The following is an 8,477-nucleotide window of genomic DNA, read 5'->3' on the forward strand; positions in this document are numbered from 1 at the left end:
ACTTCAGACTCCTATATGTGTCTATAACCAATAAACATATTTTCTTGTTTATCTTACTATTTATCCATTATTACAAACAAATAAATTAATAATTATTCCCTGTCATGATTTAATATCTGTTCTATATTCTAAGTTTCCTACACTACATCAAAAATAGCTTTTATTTGTTGTTGTGTTTGTTTCAGGATCCAAACTCCACTTCTGATTTTCAGAGATTCTATCACAAAAGTATCTTATTTCTAAAATTGCCACCTTCCCTCACCTAGTTTTCATGTCATTTCATTAAGTTAATGGAGAAATTACATCAATTGACTTGTAGAATGTCCTACATTGTTGACTTGGTGTCATCTAACTTGTTTCTCTATCTGCCATATTTCCTATTAAACTGAAAGTCAGATCCAGAGGCTTGCTTAAATTCAGCTTGAATTCCTTGGGCATGATGTTTCAGAGTGCTATGTACTTCCTCTGTGTTGTGCTGTGATATCTCGTTGTCTCCTGTTAATGATGGTCATTAAGATTGCTGAGTGAGTTCCTGTGTTATCAGTCCAATTCATCCATTGTATAATCCCCATAGCCTTTCTCCTAATGGTTTTAGCATCTGCTGATGATTGTTACCAAGATCCATTATTTTACTACATATTGCAAAATGAAACATAATAAAACAAAACAAAATGATTTCTTAATTCTATAATTCTTCTACTTTAAAAAGCTTGTATTTGTCTACAAAGAAGGAATTTCTCCAGTCAACTATTTGTGTTCCCTGAAATAAGGTTTATTGAAAAAAAAATGTGTTTTCTCTACATCAATTTTTAGAATAAAAGGTTGGTAGTCTAGTCAGAAAAATATAAGTGTGGAGTGCACTTAGCTGCTGGCTAAAAATTGCTGAGATGGGAATGTACTTATCTCCCTTTCACCAAGTAAACATGCAGTTTCCATCCAACAGACACTCCTGACCACTCTCCACTACATTCAAGTATTCACTTACTGTTTTATGCCTGAGTTTTATATTTGTTTTCTTCAGTGGGATGGAGGAGAGAGTTGTCAGGTAGGATGATAATATATCATACCTAGAAATAAAATTCTCTGTAGTTTAAATTTTTTAAATGAATACTTCAAAACATAAACAAAAATAGAAAATTGTACAATGGACCCACATATACCAATCTCCAGACTCAGTCTTCATCAATATTTCCCTCACTTGCCACATCTATTTCTTTTGGTTCTTTCTCATTTTTCATAAGTATTTAAGACAAGTCTCAGACATCACATAATGTCACCTCTACATACTTTTTATGCATGCCTAACAATCATGGATACCCTGTTCCATAACTCTTATTTATGGTTAGTGAGAATGTAAATGAGTACAGTCATTATGGAAAACAGTATGGAAGGCTCTCTAAAACTAAAAATAGAACCACAATACAATACAGTGCTTCACCCACATTTGTTGCAGCAGTATTCCCATGGCCAAGATATGGAATTAATTTAAGTGTCCATCAATATATGAATGGATAAAGAAAATTTTGTATATATACACAGGAATCTATTCAGCTGTTAGAAAACTATGAAATCCTGTCATTTGCAGCAATGTTGATGGAACTAGAGGTCGTTATGTTAAGTAAAATAAGCCAGGGATAAAAAAGACAAATATCACACATTTTCACTCATATGTGGGAGCTAGAAAAGTGGATCTCATGGAGTAAGAATGTAGAGTGATAGTTGTCAGAGGCTGGGAAAGGTACGGTAGATGGAAAAAGATTGGTTAATGGGTACAAACATACACTTAGATAAAAGGAATAAGTTCTAACCTTTAACACCACAGCAGGATTACTATCATTAATAACAATTTATTGTATATTTCAAAACAGCTAGAAGAGAAGATTTAAGTATTCCTAACACAAAAAAATGACAAATGTTTGAGGTGATGGATAGTGTAAATACCCTAATTTGATCATTACATATTGTATGCATGTATCAAAATATCACATGTCTCACAAATATGTATTATTATTTTTTATAATCTAATATCTTGTCCACAGGTAAATATTCCTGGTTATTTAAAAATGTGTGCTCAAATTAGGACAGAAACAAGATTTATAAATTCCACTTAATTGATAAATCTTTGGTCTTTGTGAATCTAGAACAGTATCCTCTCTCACCTTTATTTTCCCTGCCATTGACTAGTTAGAGAAACCACAACAGTTGTTCTTATGGATATACCACTTTCTGGATTTGTCTATGTCCTTCTTAGTTTCTCTGTCCTCCTTATTTTTACAAATGAAAATTAACTCTGGGGACTTAGTTACACTCACATTCAACCTCCTGGGAACAGTACTTCACAGAGGGTGCTGTGTGCCTGACATCACAATGGCTGGATAACCTAACAATTTTTACATTTCACTCTAAATCAGAAGCTACAAACTGACAACACATAGCCACATCTTTCACATAAACACATTTGAATTTAAATGTCAGTTGTTAATTCTTGTTTTTCTTGCACAGTTGTTTTTCCTATAGTACTTGAAAGGAAAATAAAAAATAATAACTTTCTGTAGGTGTATCTCAGTCAAAAGCAGGAAAGTGGAAGATCACTTTCATAGTAGTCAATTTTCATGCTGCTGATAAAGACATACCCGAGACTGGGAAGAAAAAGAGGTCTAATTGGACTTACAGTTCCACATGGCTGGGGAAGCCTCAGAATCATGGTGAGAGGCAAAAGACACTTCTTACATGGCAGCAGCAAGAGAAAATGAGAGGAATGCAAATGCAGAAACCTCTGATAAAACCATCAGATTTCATGAGATTTATTCACTACCATGAGAACAGTATGGGATAAATTGCCCCCATGATTCAAATTATCTCCTGCCTGGTCCCTCCCACAACACATGACAATTATGGGAGTACAATTTGAGATGAGATTTGAGTGGGGACACAGAGCCAAACCATATCATTCCAACCCTGGCCCCTCCAAATCTCATGTCCTCACATTTCAAAAGCAATCATGCTTTCCCAACAGTGCCCCAAAGTCTTATTTCAGCATTAACCCAAAAGTGCATAGTCCAAAGTCTCATCTGAGACAAGGCAAGTCCCTTCCACCTATGAGCCTGTAAAATCAAAAACAAGTTAGTTACCTCATAGATACAAAGGGGGTACAGGCATTAGGTAAATAAAGCCATTCCAAAGGGGAGAAATTGGCGAAAACAATGCGTTTACAGGGCTCATGCAAGTCCAAAATCCAGTGGGGCAGTCACATTTTAAAGCTCCAAAATGATCTCCTTTGACACCAGGTCTCACGTCCAGGTCATGCTGATGCAAGAAGTGGGTTTCCATGGTCTTGGGCAGCTCTGCTCCCGTGGCTTTGCAGGGTATATCCCCCCTCCTGGCTGCTTTCATGGGCTGGTGTCTGAGGCTTTTTCAGGTGCACAGTGCAAGCTGTCGACGATGGATCTACCATTCTGGGTCTGGAGGATGGTGGCCCTCTTCTCACAGCTTCACTAAGTGGTGCTCCAATAGGGACTCTATGTCGGGGCTCTGATCTCACCTTTCCCTTCTGCACTGCCCGAGCAGAGGTTCTCCATGAGGGCTCCACCCCTGCAGCAAACTTTTGCCTGGGCATCCAGGTGTTTCCATACACCTTCTGAATTCTAGGCGGAGGTTCCCAAACCTCAATTCTTGACTTCTGTGCACCCACAAACTCAACACCACATGATCTCTGCTAAGGCTTGGGGCTTCCACCCTCTGAAGCAACAGCCCGAGCTGTACCTTGGCTCCTTTTAGTCATGGCTAGAGTGACTGGGACACAGGGCACCAAGTTGCTAGACTGCACACAGCATGGGGTCCCTGGACCCGGCCCATGAAACCATTTTATCCTAGGTCTCCAGGCCTGTGATGGGAGGGGCTGCCATGAAGACCTCTGACATGCCCTAGAGACATTTTCCCTATTGACTTGGGGATTAACATTTGGCTCCTCATGACTTATGCAAATTTCTGCAGCCAGCTTGAATTTCTTTTCAGAAAATCGGTTTTTAATTTCTATCATATTGTCAGGCTACAAATTTTCTGAACTTTTATGCTCTGCTCCCCTTTTAAAACCAAATACCTTTAACAGCACCCAAGTCACCTCTTGAATGCATTGCTGCTTAGAAATTTGTTCCGCCAGACACCCTAAATCATCTCTCTCAAGTTCAAAGTTCCACAAATCTAGAGGGCAGAGGCAAAATGCCACCAGTCTCCTTGCTAAAACATAATGAGAGTCACCTTTGTTGCAGTTCCCAACAAGTTCCTCATCTCCATCTGAGATCACTTCAACCTCAACCTTATTGCCCATATTGCTATAGCATTTTGGGCAAACCTATTTAACAATTCTCTATAGAAGTTCCAAACTTTCCCACATTTTTCTGTCTTCTTCTGAGCCCTCCAAACTGTTTCAACCTCTGCTTGTTACCCTGTTTCAAAGTCACTTCCACATTTTTGGGTATCTTTTCAACAGCACCTGACTCTGCTGATAAAAATTTACTCTCTTAGTCCATTTTCACACTGCCGAAAAAGGCATACCCAAGACTGGGAAAAAAAAAGAGGTTTAATTTGGACTTACAGTTCCACATGACTGGAGAGGCCTCAGAATCATGGCAGAAGGTGAAAGGCACTTCTTACCTGGTGGTGGCAAGAGAAAACGAGAGGAATTCACAAGCAGAACCCCCTGAAAAACCATCAAAACTCGTGAGACTTATTCACTACCATGAGAACAATATGGGGGAAACCACCCCCATGATTCAAATAATCTCCCACCAGATCCCTCCCACAACATGTGGAAACTATGGGATTACAATTCCATAATTGTAGATTTGGGTGGGGGCACAGAGCCAAACCTTATCAACTACTGTTTCCCATGTCAAGATATTTCTTATTACGTCAGACAGCTTCACTCATTTATATTACCTGCCAGGTACCTGTAAGAACATGAACTGTGACTTCTGCTGTGTGTATATAGATATAGATATAGATATAGATATAGATATATAGATATATATAGATATATTCTCCAACCTATCATAGCAGGTATACCAGAAATCTGATCACTAGTGTTAAACCCACCCTTGGTAGTCAATTCCCATTTACCCAATCAACATGCAATTATTTTTGATGTGTTGAAAGCTTTGTGTCAGTGCATAGCTAAGCTCCAATGTAAAGCTTACATGGTCTGTAGTCTGTAGTTGCTTTTGTCTCTTTTAAAATTTTATTTATTTATTTATTATTATTATTATTTTTTTTCGGAGTCTTACTCTGTTGCCAGGCTGGAGTGCAGTGGTGCCATCTCGGCTCACTGCATCCTCTGCCTCTCAGGCTGAAGTGATTCACTTGCCTCAGCTTGCCAAGTAGCTGGGACTACAGGCACGTGCCACCACACCCAGGTAATTTTTGTATTTTTAATAGAGATAGGGTTTCACCATGTTGGCCAGGATGGTCTCAATCTCTTGACCTCGTGATCCACCCACCTCAGCCTCCCAAAGTGCTCAGATTATAGGCATGAGCCACCATGCCCGGTGTTTTTGTCTTTTTTTTCTAAATGACTTTTACGTTCAGAAGTACACGTGCAAGTTTGTTATATAGGTAAATTCAGTGTTACAGGGTCTTAGAAGTACACATTATTACATCACCAGGTAGTAAGCAGGGTACCCTGATATGATTTGACTGTGTCCCTAGTCAAAATCTCATCTTGAATTATAATTCCCATAATCCCCAAAAGGGCAGGACCAAGTAGAGGTAATTGGGTTATGAGGGCAGTTTCCTCCATGCTGTTCTCATGAATAGTGAGTGAGTCTTATAAGATCTGATGGTTTTATAAGCATCTAGTATTTCCCCTGCTTGCACCTACTCTGTCCTGCTGCCTTGTAAAGAATGTTCCTGCTTCTGCTTTGCCTTCTGCCATGGTTGTTAGTTTCCTGAGGCCTTCCCAGCAATGCAGAATTGTGAGCCATTTAAAGCTCTTTTCTTTATAAGTTACCTAGTCTCTGGTCTCTTTTCTTTTCTTTTCTTTTCTCTTCTTTTCTTTTCCCTTTCCTTTTTCTTTTCTTTTCTTTTCTTTTCTTTTCTTTTCTTCTCTTTTCTTTTCTTCTTTTCTTTTCTTGTTTTTAATAACCTAGCCCAACTGGCTTGTTTTATTGGAGAAGGGCACTCGGAATAAACAACATGAGACAGCTGGGACCCGAGGCTGGGAAGAATCCCCTCTCCTCCCTATACATGCCCACTGCCCAAAAATAAAAAATAACCAACTATGGGAGAGCAGCCGAGACAGCCACTGGGGGCAGGGGAAGGAGACACGAGACTCGAGGCCAGTGGTGAAGACACCACACATGTGCTGGGAGGGCTCAGAGGCAGCAGCGCCACGAACAGCCCAGGTACAAGTCTCTGTGTCCTCCCTGGGCTTATGTATAAATACAGAGAGATGAGGCCTTCTCTCCTGCTGCTCTCCCTTCCGCTCCGTGCTGCTTGCTGCGGTCCCCGCTCCTCTTTCCACAAGAGGGCGAAGGGAAGCGGGGATGAACAAGTCATCACCGAATTGCAATCAAACCCACATCCATCAGCTTCTGGATCTTCTGTGCGATTGCAAGATTCTTTAAGTGTTCGCTGAGTGCCTGGGGGTCCTTCTGCATCTGTTCCAGGATAAGGCGCATGGCTATGTCACTCATGATCTGCTGCACCTTGGGGTCGGCCAAGGCTCCTAGCTTCACCTCTTCCGGGCTGTGGTGCCGGTTGTACTGCGCCATCATACAGCGCTGGTAGCCGTCTGCCGCCTCCTTACAGCTCGAGTCCAGGTCTAGCACCTTCCGGTACACATCCATCGCTTTGGTGTAGTCCTTCATCGCTTCCAGGGCAGCGGCTTTCCGTGTATAACCCTTGATGAACCCTTGGCTCCAGCTGGATACATTCCTCACAGTCCTTGAGTGCCAGCTGGAACTCCAGGAGTTTGGCGGAACTCCAGGCAGCTCGATTGCTGTATAATCTGGCATCTTTCGGGTTCCTTTTGATGGTTTCTGTATAACGCTTCAGGTCCTGGGGATAGTCCCCTTTCTGAAAACACTAGTTTCTTTTGTTCTTCTCCTCCAAAGCCTGGTCCAGGTTTATGCAGGCCAGCCGTTCTTGCTCCTTCAGGATTTTCTCTGCCTGCTGGCATTTCTTGAGCACATCTGGAGTTTGGTGCTCTGCAAGAGACTTGTTATAGAAATGGATGGCATCCTTGTACCTTTCTTCTTTGAAGTAGGAGTTGCCAATTCGAGCATAGGCTTTGGCAATCCGTAGATGGTTCTCTGTTTTCTCTCCCACTTAAATGGACTTCCCACAAGGCTCCCTGCACTTACTGTAGTCGCCCTTTTCAAAGTATACCACTGCTTAATTGGTAATGTAAGTCATATTGCTGGGGTCCAGCTCCTTGGCTTTGTCGTAATGCTTCAAGGCTGGGTCAGTATTTCTTCTGGTAGGCATTGTTCTTCAGCTCTTTTTCTTTCAGTGCCTGCTTCTTCTTCTCTGGAAGATCTTCTTCCTCTGGCTCTGGCTTGGTCTCCTTTTTGGGAGGGGGTGGTGGTGGAGGTGTTGCAACCTGTTCCTCCTCATCCGTACTGCCCAGATCGACCTCAAGGAGGACACTGAGAGTGGTCATGATCCGGGGATCTTGTAGTTTGCTGCCCAGATCAGAAGGCTTGTTTTGTAGCTGCTCTATCAGCTCCTGATAGTTAGAATCACTGAGCAGTGTTCTTGTCCTGGGATCACTCTCCAACTTCTGATACAGATTGGGCATGTTGAAAGCATTCATGAATTTTCTCTCTGCCAACTTGGCCTCCATATTCTGTAAACCCTCTTTCAGTTGAGAGTTATTTGCCTCTGTTTTAAGTGCTCCTCGTAGGTTCTCTTGGCTTCTTCAAATCGGTTTAAGAACTCTAGAGCTGCTGCTTTTTATGAATAGCCGTTGCCCCAGTCAGGCTTTTAGGTCCATGGTCTTACAGCCATCCTTGTAAGCCTTCTGGTAGTCTCCTTTCTTGGCATAGGGGGAAGAACAGTTGCTGTAGAGCATGTGGTTGTGGGGATCCAGCTTAATGGCTTCTGAGTAGCACTGTAAGGCATCATCTATGTTGCCGTGCTCAGGGCCTTGTTGCCGTTCTCTTTCAGCTCGTTGACCTGCTTCATAGCACAGCACGGTCTGGAATCCCCTTGAACAGAATCTGTCCGCTCCTCCTTCCCAACCCAGTCTCTGGTATTTCTTCATAGCAGTGTGAGAAGGAACTAATACAGTAAATTGGTTCTGAAGTAGTGGGATGCTGCTTTAAGGATACCCGAAAATGTGGAAGCAGCTTTGCAAGCAGGTAACAGGCAGAGGTTGGAACAGTTTGGAGGGCTCAGAAGAAGACAGGAAAATGTGGGAAAGTTTGGAACTTCCTAGAGACTTGGAGGGCTCTGAAGACAGGAAGATGTGGGAAAATTTG

The 8,477-nt window shown here is 41.9% G+C and overlaps 1 pseudogene; it reads right to left on the reverse strand.

Moving 5' to 3' along the window:
- Window positions 1-6,541: 6,541 nt before the first annotated feature.
- LOC694633 (stress-induced-phosphoprotein 1 pseudogene) lies at window positions 6,542-8,181 on the reverse strand (annotated as a pseudogene).
- Window positions 8,182-8,477: the final 296 nt, after the last annotated feature.

Source organism: Macaca mulatta, chromosome X (assembly GCF_049350105.2).
Source record: "Macaca mulatta isolate MMU2019108-1 chromosome X, T2T-MMU8v2.0, whole genome shotgun sequence".
NCBI lineage: Eukaryota > Metazoa > Chordata > Mammalia > Primates > Cercopithecidae > Macaca > Macaca mulatta.